Here is a 15,146-nt window from a genome sequence, read left to right as displayed (position 1 = left end):
AACATCACACTCTGATGGAGAGGGGAGGAGTGAGAAGGAAAAGAAAAAAGGAAAGGAAATAGCATTTCCTCAGTCCAAATAAACAATAACTTATCTACTACTTGGACTCATGAATCCGGGATATAAGCTTTTAAGGTACAGATAAAAAATTCAAGTGAAGTGAAACATTTGACGGCCACAGGTTTGAGCCTCTGCATGGTTTTCCTTATCCCATTGTGTGCAGAACTCTCTAGCAATGCTGAGCAGTTCAAAATAAATAAACACAGAAGATTGTTTTCAAAAATAGCTGCCTAAATTGAAGCCACAAAACATATGCACATTGAATGTGGGTACATGCCCACACAAGCTGGACTTGTAAAGACTGCAGTGAAAGAATGAAAAACAAAAGAAGCAATCTGGGAGTGGCACTTTCAAACAGATTTAAGAAGGCTGCAAAATAGATCCACCACATCCTCATCTGTTCCAGGAAGAAAGGACTGCACAAGTAGCCAGCACAGCAGCACAGCAGAGGGAGTCGCCATTCATGTTTTCTCTCCACCAAGATAATGCAAGCCAGATACCTAGATCCAAATACTCTTTACATATAGGTCAGGCATTAAAGGAATGGTAAAAAGTGCTTTCTTCTGATACCAGGAAAATCTTATTTGTATTTGTACAATTGATAAAAATGATTAATACCATTAGAGTTAAACATTTTGGAGTTAATATTTTACAAATACTAACTAGGAAATTTTCAGTTGTCCAGTGAAGTTAAACTGCAGTTATGGTAACTCTTTACATTGTTAAATAAGAATGACTTCTTCTCATAAACAATGTTAGCAGAAATACAGGGCTGGAATAGAAACGAGGCACAGTATGACAAAGGAACACAGAGCACAATATGAGCACAACATAACCACTTTAATCCAGAAAGCATTTACACTACTTAATTATTCAATGAGATTAAGTAGGCTATGCCAGTTAATTAAAGATATTTAATTTCAATTTTCCAGAAGCTACTCATTCTTACAATGAAAACAATGCTCCAAAATTTTTACAAGCACTTCCATTACTATTTTCCTCAGTTACAATGTCATTTCCTGTAATTAATGTGAAATAGCCCAATTATATTAACTATTTTCCTTTATCAGTTGATTAAGATAAATATATACTCACTACTGAGCCCAGCTATGTTATATGCTAAGGATTCTGAGACAAGTATTTCAGCTTCAAGGAGCCAACAGCCTTGAATGGTAAACAAACAAGGAAGCAGTGACTGTCAAATAAGGCAAAATGCACAGTAATAGAGACATATCTATTTTAAACTTTTAATACTCATATGTCAAACTACTTTCATAGACCTAAGTTTGTACATAACTCATGGAGCATAGAGGAAAATGATTAAAACTTCAGTATTCCCAGCATGGACCCCAAGATTAAACCTGTCATCTATGATGACATATAGTTGATAAGTAGCAGAGTGTGAGCTAGAGTAATAGAAGCCCTACATTTTTTTTCACTACACTAAGCTGACTTTCCTAGCACATGAAGATCGGCACAAAACACTACCACCATACATGAAACTCATTATGGAATTCATGTGCTTCTGAGATCTGTATTCAGGATTTCAGTTAGAGCAGCTTGGTGCAATATTCTCTATGCATTGCTCCTCTGAAATTTTAATGACTTCCTGTCCTTTCTTTCTCATTTCTAAACTGTCTCTCTTAACCTTTCTTGTCATCTCTTTCTAGTGGATTGGACTTAAGTCATTAGTAGTCTATGAGTGAAGAACAATGAGGGTAAATTTAAAGTATGAAACATTAAACTTTAACTTGAAAAAAAAAAAAACAAACAAAAAAAACAGCGAGGACAGACCACACAATCTATGTAAGCATGAGCAGAAAAGATGTAGCCACCTAACTACTGAACAGTAACCATCTGCTATGCTGGGAAATTTCTCCCAGACAACCATTTCTACAGCTTCATTTCTAAAGGCTACAATGCTCTACCATCCTGCCTGTGGGTGGGGGCTATGCATATGTACTTGATATGCTTGGTTTGTAAGAATACAAATACTGCCTTCCTTATAACATACAAATTCTAATAAAACTAGTGGCTAAATCCACAGCCAAATTATCTCCCATTTTTTTTTTTCAGCAATGCTTTACTTCACTGAAAAATGCTAGAATTTTTGTTTCTAAGCCTGTGTCAAAATAGCACATTCTTGGCCAGCGCTGCGGCTCCCAGGCTAATCCTCCACCTATGGCGCCAGTACCCCGGGTTCTAGTCCCAGTTGGGGCTCTGGATTCTGTCCCGGTTGCTCCTCTTCCAGTCCAGCTCTCTGCTGTGGCCCAGGAAGGCAGTGGAGGATGGCCCAAGTGCTTGGGCCCTGCACCTGCATGGGAGACCAGGAAGAAGCACCTGGCTCCTGGCTTTGGATCGGCGCAGCGCCAGCCCTAGTGGCCATTTGGGGGGTGAACCAATGGAAGGAAAACCTTTCTGTCTGTCTCTCTCTCTCTCACTAACTCTGCCCATCAAAAAAAAAAAATAGCACATTCTTTTCAAATATCCTCAAAAATGACATAACCTTTAAACATAGGTGTGATTGCTTAGGGCTGGTGCTTTGCTGCAGCGGGTTAAAGCCCTGGCCTGAAGTGCCAGCATCCCATATGGGCACTGGTTCTAGTCCCTGCTACTCCTCTTCCAGTCTTGCTCTCTGCTGTTGCCTGGGAAAGCAGTGGAGGATGGCCCAAGTGCTTGGGCTCCCGAACCCATGTGGAAGATCCAGGGGAAGCTTCTGGCTCCTGGCTTTGGATCAACGCAGCACCGGCTGTTGCGGCCATCATGGGAGTGAACCAGTGGATGGAGGACCTCTCTCTCTGACTCTACCTCTCTCTGTAGCTCTGTCTTTCAAATAAATAAAATAGATCTTAAAAAAAAAAAAAACAAAGATTGCTATTAGAGATGATTCCTTTTGACCAATTATCTCATCGAGTGACTAAATGTTGACCTACTCATAGAAGGACAGTATATATAAGGGTAAATAAATGCATTATGCTTGGAAATCTAATAATTTCAGCCTTTAAAAAGATTTTATTTTATTTGAAAGGCAGAGTTAGAGAGAGAGAGGGAGAGAGAAAGAGAGGGATATTTTACATCTGCTGGGTCACTCCCCCAGTGGCCGCAATGGTTGGAACTGGGTGAAGCAGAAGCCAAGAGCCTGGAACTACAAATGGATCTCCCACTAGGATGGCAGGGTCCCAGTATTTGGGCCTTCTGTTGCTTCCCTAGGTGCACTAGCAGCAAGCTGGATCAGAAGCGGAGCAGCTGAGACTTGAACCCCTACTCATAAGGGATGCTGCCAGCATCACAGCTGGCAGCTTGACATGCTGCGCTACAATGCTAGCCCTTCAATATTTTATATTGATAAGCTATAAGATTCATGGGTTAAGAGCTAAGAAAACAGAGGTTTTTTTCTAGTTAGAAAACTGCCTCAGACTTCATTGGTTGTTGCTTAGTTCAAGGGCTTGCTGAACACTCCAAAGAAAATATCCCCTCTAGTAATGCTTGGAGTAAATTGGTGATTTGGATGTTTTGAACAATTAAGACACTAGGGAATTACAGACCTCCACCAGACACAGCCTCTGTAAATACAAAGCTGAACCATATGTGGTGTTAGTTTCTCAATCACATAAATTCGGTGGAGGGCAGCCAACTGAAGAAGACAATCCATTGTCACACTGATTTCGACATTAACTCTAGTTACTGAGACAGCTATGAAGAACCCCTGTTTCCAGAGAAGGATCTAAATCACGACATGGTCCCCCATTAACTCAGAGAAGATAGACTGAGGCAACTCTGCAAGCTGTCCTTCAGGGTAGGGTCTCATGAAGATTTACAATAAAACAAACCAAATTCAAGGAAGCAAATTGAGCTCCTAAACCTAAAAGGAATATATTGTTTTCCAGTTCTTTGTTCATCAAAAAGATTTCAGTGTGAACTTATGAACCATCTGTGCTTCCAGAAGTTCATTGCTAATTTGAAATATTAACATTTATAGGGAAGAAAAACAGAGCTTGAAGGCATCTTAGAACAAGGGAAAAATTAACCAGCTGGATGTCAGTGTTGGAAAATTGGTGATTCTAAATCATGGCTATCACATCCATCAGTTACATGCCTGTCACCTGTCTGTACACCACCCTCTACTATCAGGTGAGCGTGCCAGCAAACACTCTACTTCCAAAGACATCTTTAAGGCTCTCACTTTTGGCTAACAGAGAAAATTCCTAGTTGTTGTTGTTTTCAATTTGTAGGCTGTTATACATGGATGAATATGTTCATTCATTCTTGGAGGTTTGTTTCTGTTACTACTAAATTAGCTAAAGATTTCCTACCCTGTGGTCACTTTTGTGAACTACAAAACATTCTACACTGTTGGTAAAAAATGGGTAATAATCAAGCTATGTGGACTGTAGAATGAGACCACACAGTCCACAAGGGCACAGTGCAAAGCATTTTATAATGACAGTTGCTCTCAAAGCATCTGGAAGTCTTTCATATGAAATCACTACAGATTACAGTGTAGGAACAATTCCATCACTCCTGCTATGGCTGAAGAAATTGAAGGATGAAGAGTTTTCAGAAGGAAATTTGGAAGATCTCATTTACTAATATTTTCTACAGAAAAAAATGCAATGGAATTGTAGAAAATGACACTGAAGTAAATATTGATCTGTTTTATTACTGTTATGAAAATAAACCAAAATGATACATCCACTAACCACCCACCCCTATAATCTACCACTGATTCTACAAAAATTCAAAAACTAGTTTTTAAATGTTGAGAAATAATAATCAGAAATTAAGTTGTTCTAATGATATGCCCTAACATTTACAAATGAATTCAGATGGACTAACGTTATACTTTGAAGAAATTCCAAATTGTATTCCAGAGGCAAATTACTGAAAACTATTTAGGCGCTACACAAGTAAAAAATGTCTAGGCTCAACTTAAAGAATAGCAAATACCAACCTATACAGTGCTTGATCCTACCTAAGACCCGTGAAAGGATTTCCTATGGCTATATGGTAAAATAATGCCACACTAAAGAATATTTTACTCATATATTTACGTGCATTTTAGGGGCAGTTGTGGGGTACTCAATATCAACAGCAGTAGTCTATCTAGATGAGAAAAAAATCAAGAGAAAAATGCAATTCCTGCTCTGGAAATGATTTAAATCTAGAGTCATTAGGAATAAGCCCATCATGTACCATGAAGAAATGTGGTTTTGATTAAAGTAAAATAAGAATGAATACACAAACACATTCCTCAAGATGTTTCAGTTGTCATAATAAAATATAGCTTCAAATTGCATTGGAAGGAAAAGAAATGTAAATATATAAGAAGAGAGTATTAAGTTAAAAAATAAGATACTGAAAAGGAAAACTAAGATTGAGCTTAATAAAGAAGGCAAAGATGGGGAGGGACTAGTCTGCTGCCTTTGGTTTCCTTTTTCTTTTCCTTTTTTTTTGGTGGGGGGGTTGGGAGTGAGAAGCTCACTCAGGCATACAAGCACTATCTTACAGCCACATTTTACTCCTACTGAGAGAACAATGGGATGATTCTTTTCTCATTTTGAATAGGCTGCCAAAATCAGGCTCCTCCAGGCTTACCAGCACTGAAAACTTGATGATCTGGAAACTCAACTGACTTTCTTCTAAATAAAGGGAGAGGGCATTTCCAAGCTATAGAACAAAGAAGCCTATCTCTAGCCACTTCTTCCCCTTGGCCACACTTTTTTCAAAGGGGCAAACCTCCGTGGCAGGTGAATAACTCCTTGCCCATCTAAGGTCTTTAGCCCATATTACTCCTCCAACCTGAAGGGACTTAGAATCTACCCGATCTTTTCAAACCAAAATCCCCATCTAGTCCTGTTCAATACAATATCTGATCACTATGGTCCACATCCATCTCTCTCACTACCTACTGTCATATCTACAGGCACCTCATGACAATTCAACTCAGTAGTTTTTTTAAATGCTTCAAGTTGTTTTTTTTTTTGTTTGTTTGTTTTGTTTTGTTTTGTTTTTTACAGGCAGAGTGGACAGAGAGAGAGACAGAGAAAGCAGAGAGAAAGGTCTTCCTTTTCCGTTGGTTCACCCCCCAAAAGCTGCTGTGGCTGGCACACCACACTGATCTGAAGCCAGGAGCCAGGTGCCTCTCCTGGTCTCCCATGCAGGTGCAGGGCCCAAGGACTTGGGCCATCCTCCACTGCATTCCCGGACCACAGCAGAGAGCTGGCCTGGAAGAGGGGCAACCAGGACAAAATTCAGCACCACTAGAACCCAGTGTGCCGGTGCCACAGGAGGAGGATTAGCTTATTGAGCCATGGCGCCAGTCATGCTTCAAGTTTAAATTTTCTACCTAACCAGATCCTAAGCCTTACTCCAAGGCTACCTAAGGCCCTTCCCTAACCCCTCCCAAGAAGCTGAAAAGGGAAGCACTTAATAAAAGAAAAAAAGCTGATGACTGACAGCTAACAAAAAAATACAGTTCTCTCGCAAAACAAAATCAAACGCATCTGTGCAACATATTCATGAAAATCATAAAGAACTATATTTTTTTCTCTAGACTAACATTGAAATTAACAGCTATGTTCATACTGAAAGATTGAAGATCTAGTATATACACTACAACAGTAACAGAGTTACCACTCTCTCTACAGGTAGTAAACAGAAATCAAACTGTTTAATAAATCTCAAGTATGTAGTACACAGTATATGGTATGTGTGCATATATGTGCACAAGAATATTTAAAAGTTCATAGAAAAGGAACTAAAGTGTTTATTTTGGTACAAATTTTGAAATCCACACATAATTTTTTTCATAATATAGGTTTTCCACATAATTTTTGATGTTCCCTTGTCTACATATGCATACCCATATGTACAAACCCAGAGACTCAGTGTACTATTAAAGAGCATGGATAGACTAAAAACTACTACTCCAGGGGCCAGTGGTGTGACACAGTGGGGTAAGCCACCACTTGTAATGCCAGTATACAAAGTAATGCCAGCGGGAGTCCCCGCTGCTCTGCTTCCGATCCAGCTCCCTGCTAATACTCATGCTCAAGCAGCAGCAGATTCAATTATCTGGGTCCCTGCCACCTATGTGGGAGACCTGGAAGGAATTCCAGGCTCCTGGTTTCTTGGCCATTGTGGCCGTTTAGGAAGTAAACCAGCAGAGAGAAAGATATCTCTCTCCTCTCTGTCTCTCTATTCCTCTTCATCCCCTCCCCCACACTCCCTTTCTGTCATTCTGCCTTTCAAATAAATAAGATCATTAAAAATAAATACTACTCTGTAATATCATAAATTTTACTTAGCACAAACTGGGCCATTAGTTGTAATAAACATCATTTAACAACATTCTTCACCTTTTTAAAGGATGACTTGAATTAAAGTCTCTTTAATCTTTTTAAAGCCTCCTTAAAAATTTCCAAGGAAATCTGAGCATTTGCCATTTTTATTCAGTAACTTTCCAAATGGTAGCAAAGAACGTGGACAATTCCCTTTACTGACAAGAACAATGTTCTCTGATTGACATCAGTTAAATCAAAAATCTGGCTGCGAAGGCACCCAAACACCACAAAAGTGTCATGTGGTGACTTTGTACTCATTCGTTTTCAGGTTACCTTTAATAACTCCCCACTTAAGAACTACCCAATAACCTTGGGGCTTGCATTAAATAGGAGGGGAAGTAGTATCATCAAAACAGAGAGAAAGATCTATGGAACTAGGAAAAGGAAACTATAGTCAAACTCCATTGGTAATTAGCAGGCATTCTCTGCGGACTACTGATGCGACTATAATATTTAAAATTTATTGTAGCTTTCAGGACCTTTTCATACTTACTGCCACCAAGAATTATGGAGGAACTAACAGGTTGGAAACCTGCACCTAAAATTTTCAATAAGAATCTGAGAAATCACAAAAAAATTTTCAGAGATTAATATCCAAAAGGAAGAGGGAAATGCCAAGGATGGAAAAGCAGAAGTCTGCTATTAAACTCAAAAAAGTGAGTATTTTAAAGCAAGAATTCCTGAACACCAGGGAAAAGGAGTATCAGTGGCATTAAAAAGTAAACTACACCATTCAGTATTCTAAACTTGATCCTCTTCATTTGTCTTTGCTTGGATACATAATTGAAACACTCCCTAATAATTAATTTTATTTTACAAATAATATGTAGTTCTTATGTGGTAGGTACTATTCTAAGAGCTTTACAAAAACTCAGATTCATTCAGATAAGCTCTCTACTGACCCTATTTATTATCTTTATATTACTAATGCGGAAACTGAGTCACAGAAGTGTTATATGATGTGCCCAAGCTCACATTGCCAATAAGAGAGAGATCCAGAATCCACTGATTCCATACACAGTGCCCTTTTTACTTTTTTAATTTATTTTTTAAGGAATACAAATTTCATAAGTACAACTTTAGGAATATAGTTATTCTTCCCACCATATAAGCCTTCCCATCCACACGCCTCCCCCTCATCCCCCTCCCTCTCCTCTTGCCATTCCCATTCTCCATTAAGATTCATTTTCAATTAACTTTGTATTCAGAAGACCAACTCTATACTAAGTAAAGATTTCAACAATTTGCACACACACACACACACACAAACTGTTTGAGGACTGATTTTACAGTTAACTCTCAACACAACTCATTGAGGACAGAGGTCCTGCATGGGGAGTTAGAGACACAGAGTTAGTGCACAGACTCTTATTGTTAAGTTAACAATTAATACTCTTATGTATGATGTCAGTGACTACCTGAGGCTCTTGAAATGAGCTCCCTAGGCTATGGAAGCCTTTTGAATTCACATATTCCATCAATATTTGGAGAAGACCATAAGCAAAGTGAAAGTTCTCTCCTCGTTTTACAGAAAAGTACATCCTTCATTGATGGCCATTTCTTTCCACTGGGGTCTCACTCACAAAGATCCTTCATGTAGAACATTTTTGCCACAATGTCTTGGCTTTCCATGCCTGAAATGCTTTTTTTTTTTGACAGGCAGAGTGGACAGTGAGAGAGAGAGAGACAGAGAGAAAGGTCTTCCTTTTGCTATTGGTTCACCCTCCAAAGGCCGCCGTGACTGGTGTGCTGCGGCTGGTGCACTGTGCTGATCCGAAGGCAGGAGCCAGGTGCTTCTCCTGGTCTCCCATGTGGGTGCAGGGCCCAAGCACTTGGGCCATCCTCCACTGCACTCCCGGGCCATAGCAGAGAGCTGGCCTGGAAGAGGAGCCACCAGGACAGAATCCGGCGCCCCGACTGGGACTAGAACCCGGTGTGCCGGCGGCGCAAGGTGGAGGATTAGCCTGTTGAGCCACGGCACTGGCCCTGAAATGCTCTCATGGCCCTTTCAACCAGACCAGGAAGCCTTAAGGGCTGATTCTGAGGTCACAGTGTTAATTAAAGCGATTGTCATCTTATGAGCCTGCTGTGTGGAACATGGTGCTATTAATCACTATTCTATGTAACTTCGCCTAAAACATCCCAAACTAATCTCATCACATCTCCCACTCTCCTCAATCCACCATGTCCCTCACATGCACTGGTATCCTCATTTACTTGGTAATCTACAAATCACACCCATCTATTCCATCTCTTTCCTCTCCAAAAGCTCTGCTGCATGTTCAACTAATGTCCAAGCTCTTTACCCAGACATTCAAGTCTTCCATTTTCCCTTCTATTCTTCTAAATAAACCATTTTTCCCTACTAAAACCACCCATGTTTTCATATCTCCCTAGATTTGCCTTTGTCTCCTTTCCTTTCAGAAGGTCATCTCCATCACCTCTGTACAGTCTGGCCAACATTCTACTCAACTGTCAAGGCTCAGCTTACTCAGATGGCTCCAACTGGGCAACAGCTTCCCACAGCCCAAAAGCCATCACATTTTGAGTGAGGTAAAGAGGATCAGAATACCTTGCATTTCCCTCTTTAAAAATGAACTGATTTGGCCGGCGCCGTAGCTCACTAGGCTAATCCTCTGCTGCAGCGCCAGCACACTGGGTTCTAGTCCCGGTCGGGGCGCCAGATTCTGTCCCGGTTGCCCCTCTTCCAGGCCAGCTCTCTGTTGTGGCCCGGGAGTGCAGTGGAGGATGGCCCAAGTGCTTGGGCCCTGCACCCCATGGGAGACCAGGAGAAGCACCTGGCTTCTGCCTTTGGATCAGCACGGTGCGTTGGCTGCAGTGCGCCGACCGTGGCAGCCATTGGAGGATGAACCAACGGCAAAAAGGAAGACCTTTCTGTCTCTCTCACTCACTGTCCACTCTGCCTGTCAAAAAAATAAAAAATGAACTGATTTGTATAAGCATTACTAAGTTTTACCTTTCAGTGCAGTCTCTGATACATGAGGAACAGCTAACTCAACTGAACAGTCCTTTATTATTATTATTATTATTATTATTATGCTGACACTAAAAGTATTTTTTAATATAAAGCTTTTATTTAATAAATATAATTTCATAGATACAACTTTTGGATTATAGCAGTTCTTTCCCCCATACCCACCCTCCCACCCCTAAACTGTCCTACCTTCTACTCCTTCTCCCACTCCCATTCTTCATTAAGATTCATTTTTAATTATCTTTACATTCAGAAGATCAACTCTATACTAAGTAAAGATTTCAACAGACTGCACCCACACAGACACACAAAGTATAAAGTACTGTTTGAAGAATAGCTATACTGTTAATTCTCATAGTACAACTCATTAAGGACAGAGGTCTTATATGGGGAGCAAGTGCACAGTGACTCGTGTTGTTGATTTAACAATTGACACTCTTATTTATGATGTCAGTGATCACCCAAGGCTCTTTTCATGAGCTGCCAAGGCTATGGAAGTCTCTTGAGTTCACAAACTCCGACCTTATTTAGACAGAGCCATAAACAAAGAGAAGTCCTCTCCTCTCTTCAGAGAAAAGTATCTCCACCCTTGATTACCCCTGCTTTCCACTGGGATCTCATTCACAGAGATCTTTCCTGTAGGTCATTTTTTGCCACAGTGTCTTGGCTTTCCATGCCTGAAATGCTCTCATAGGCTTTTTACCAGATCCAAATGCCTAAAGGGCTGATTCTGAGGCCAGAGTGCTGTTTAGGGTATTTGTCATTCTATGAGTCTGTTGTGTGGCCTGCTTCCCACTGAATAGTCATTTATCGTCCTACTTCATATGCCATTCCCTTCCTCTGTCCCTGTCTCTTCTATCTACTGTTGTTGGCATATATCATTTACGACCTAATGCAAATGCAATCTCCTCCACAGAACCTTTCCAAACCCCTCCAGCTACATGTAATCCCACCCGTCTCTGAACTCCCTTAACACTTTGTCTTCAGTACAATCTATATTACTATGTTATTTACACACATCTTCATCAATAAATGGACACTTCAAGAGTGGACACTTGGTTGACTCACTTTCTCTCAAAGATATCATATTCAAGGTTCTTGAGGCCAGCGCTGTGGCATAGTAGGTTAATCCTCCACCTGCAGAGCCATCATCCCATATGGGCACCAGTTCAAGTCCCAGCTGCTCCACTTCCCATCCAGCTCTCTGCTATGGCCTGGGAAAGCAGTAGAAGATGGCCCAAGTCCTTGGGCCCCCACACCCATGTGGGAGATCAGGAAGAAGTGCCTGGCTTCTGGCTTTGGATCAGCGCAGCTCCGGCCATTGCAGCCATTTGGGGAGTGAACCAACATTAGGAAGATCTTTCTCTCTGTCTCTTCCTCTCACTGTCTGTAACTCTACCTCTCAAATAAAATAAATCAATTAATTTTAAAAAGGTTCCTACATGATAAGGATACTGGGTAAATTATGGAATAATGGGCAATTGCACTTGCATACGTTGGTCCTGGCATAGAACTAACAAAATTAAAGCAGAGGAAGTTGGGTGATACAACGAGGCAGAAGCATTCCTAAGGGATACGTCAGCAAGCGTACCTACTCTTCTCCTGTGTTCTCTTCATCCTAGATCTGTTCTTAAGACTACTGGAGCTACTACAAATGGTTTGTAATGTATAAATATTGCTTCATGAAAAGCAGTAAATGAGAGGAAATGAAAGTCCTGAAACTACCAAATCAGAACTCTGAAAATGTCCCTACACACAAACCATTACCATAGTGGTTTGGTTCTAGGAACTTTAGTACCCTCTCAACAATAACCTCACAAAACATCTCTGACTTACGGCAGATGTAGATGGCTAAGAAACAGCCTCCTGTGAGGATTAGGACTGTCCTCTTGGATGTCAGCTAGGTTTTCAGTTCTTTGGATAAACATTAGTGATAGGCAGGCCTCAATTTTTTCATATATAAAATTGGGATAATAAAATTAATGTCATATAGTAGCTATATGACATTTAAGAGGGCATGTATATAAGGGGCTTATCACACATCAGGCACACAGGAAGGGGTTAAATGATGCAAATGAGTAAAATCTATGTTATCTAGGGCTGGAATGATCCTAGGAAGGCAGCAGGGTTTGGCTTGGGACCCTGCCATCTATTTGGGAGACCTGGATGAAGTTCCTGGCTCACAGTCTGGCCCAGGCCTGGTTACTGTGGCCATTTAGGGAGTGAACCAGCAGAAGGAAGATTGCTCTGTCCCTCTCTCTGTGTTACTCTTTCAAATATAAATTTCAAAACCAATTTAAGAAATTTATAATAGAGTTGGAGAATATCAGACTTGTACCAATATTTCCTTTTCGATTTCAATTTAGCAACCATGTCTGGAGACCCAGCTTATTATACACAAAGAGAAAAATTCAGACATAGAAAAGATTAAAGACAAGAAACCATCTCTATCTTTTGATAGCTTAAGTCTAGTAGACCACACCAATAAGTACCCCGATTAACTGTAAGTAAACACGTTAAGGGCTACTTATTAAATACACTAGATACAGCTTCCCAGAAAATACCCCACCTCAGTGTTTCTCAACTGAGGATATTTGGCAATGTCTGGAAACATATTTTTGGTTTTCTGAACTAGAGCGTGGGGAGGGACAGTGCTCTGCTAGCAGCATTTAGTGGGCAGAGGACAGGGGTGCTGCTTAACATCCCACAACACATGAGACATTCCTCTGCAGTAGGAAATCTCCCTGCTCAAGTCAGTAGCATTCGCTGAGAATCCCTGCTCTCTTCAATGGTAAAAGGACTCTGCTCTGTAGCATCAGGCTGCATATCCCCACCCACTGCCTGAGTCATCTCTGATGAGACAGGCTTCCTGAGGTGTTAGCAGTCTGGACCTCTGCCAGTCGTGTCCGATGGTGTTGCTCTTATAAACTACCTTCCTTTTGTTCCAGGCCTACCTTTGCACTTGTCATCACATGCCCAACCAGGCCGTGATGGGATCGGATGGGGCTGCCTAAACTCCCAGCTTTACCAACCCCCACCTCAGCCTGTGCCTTTCCCATCCAAGCTCCAGTTACAACAACAATAAGAGATTTTCTGTGGAAATATCAAGCTATTCTCATTTTTATAGCTTGCTTTTCTTAGGCTGGCAGCAAAACCTTTTAAACCTTTGCCTGAAAAGAATAAAAGGAAAGGAAATTACTGTTACCTAACTGTTGCCAATTAAAATAATGAAGCATCAAATGACTGAATTATCCAACGTATAAACATACTTCAGACTCTTGTTTCCAGGGTGATCATCATTCTTGTTCATGGAACATTTTAAAACGTACAGCAATAAGCATTTTTTGATGTTTTGACAATATCTGCCCTATTACAAAGCCTGCTCTTACATCAATGTCTTCTGAAATAGTCAATGTTTCCTGCTGTTTTAAAGCACTATTAATCCTACAAATTCATGGATATAAAACATACATCACCACTCACTCCAACTATGTTTAAAAGTAAAATTAAACCTCATGCTGTCATGTACATTAGGATGGCTACTATCTAAAAATCAGAAAAAAATATGCAAGAATGTGGAGAAATTGGAACATATGTCTTCTGTCGGTGAAGTTATAAAATGGTGCAGATGCTCTGGGAAACAGTTATGGTGGTGCCCTGAAAAACGAAAAATGGTATTACCATGTGATCCGGTCATACCTTCTATGGGTATAAATCCATGAAAATGGAAAGCAAGGTCTTAAAGACACATTTATAAATCCATGTTCACAGCAGTCCTATTCACAACAGTGAAAAGGTGGAAGCAACCCAAAGGTCTATCTATGGATTGATGGATAAACAAAATGTGGTGCTTCAAAGAGTTCATAGAATGATGGAGTTAAAAGAGAAGCTTCTGTTGGTGCAAAAAAATTCTGAAATTCATGCATATGAAAGGAGCATTAAGAAATTCATGGGCGAGCACCATGGCTCACTTGGCTAATCCTCCACCTGTGGAGCCGGCACCCCGGGGTTCTAGTCCCGGTTGAGGTGCCAGGTACTAGTCCTGGTTGCTCCTCTTCCAGTCCAGCTCTCTGCTGTGGCCCGGGAGGGCAGTGGAGGATGGCCCAGGTCCTTGGGTCCCTGCACCCACATGGGAGATTGGAAGGAAGTACCCGGCTCCTGGCTTCGGATCGGCGCAGCGCTGGCTGTGGCGGCCATTAGGGGAGTGAACCAATGGAAGGAAGACCTTTCTGTCTCTCTCTCTCACTGTCTATAACTCTCTCTGTCTCTCTCTCTCTCTCACTGTCTAACTCTTCCTGGCAAAAAATTAAAAAAAAAAAGAAGAAGAAGAAGAAGTTCATGAACAATGCATGAATTTCAAAACTTTTTGCACCAAAATAAACAACTTTTAAATCCATTTATTTCATGAAGTTTTGGAAGTACCTTTGTACTTATTAAAGGAATTTAGAGAAAGCAAATAGGTTGTTGTGGAAGTATCATACCTTGGAAATTTTACCAAGCCTCTTTATAAGAGAAAAATATTTCTGGGATTACCCAGAGATGACAACTACTAATCTAACAGGTTGAGCACACCAATCCAAAAATCTGAAATCTAAAATATTAAAAAAATCAGAAAGTTTTTGAGCACCAATGTGAAGCTTCCAAAGTTTCACATTTCAAAACCATCTGGATTTCAAATTTTATTTATTTATTTTAAGGTCAGAAAGTCAGAATTACAGAGAGGGAGAGGGTGAGATCAAGATCTTCCT

General features: G+C 40.6%; 1 protein-coding gene across 3 annotated transcripts in view; it reads right to left on the bottom strand.

Annotated features, from left to right (window-relative positions):
- ARHGAP42 (Rho GTPase activating protein 42) overlaps positions 1 to 15,146 on the bottom strand; it is a 303,520-nt gene that overhangs the window by 162,693 nt on the left and 125,681 nt on the right. The window lies entirely within an intron of this gene.

This window comes from Lepus europaeus, chromosome 7 (assembly GCF_033115175.1).
Source record: "Lepus europaeus isolate LE1 chromosome 7, mLepTim1.pri, whole genome shotgun sequence".
Classification (NCBI taxonomy): Eukaryota; Metazoa; Chordata; class Mammalia; order Lagomorpha; family Leporidae; genus Lepus; species Lepus europaeus.
The sequence above is the reverse complement of the archived record's forward strand: the minus strand, read 5'-3'. Positions and strand labels throughout refer to the sequence as shown.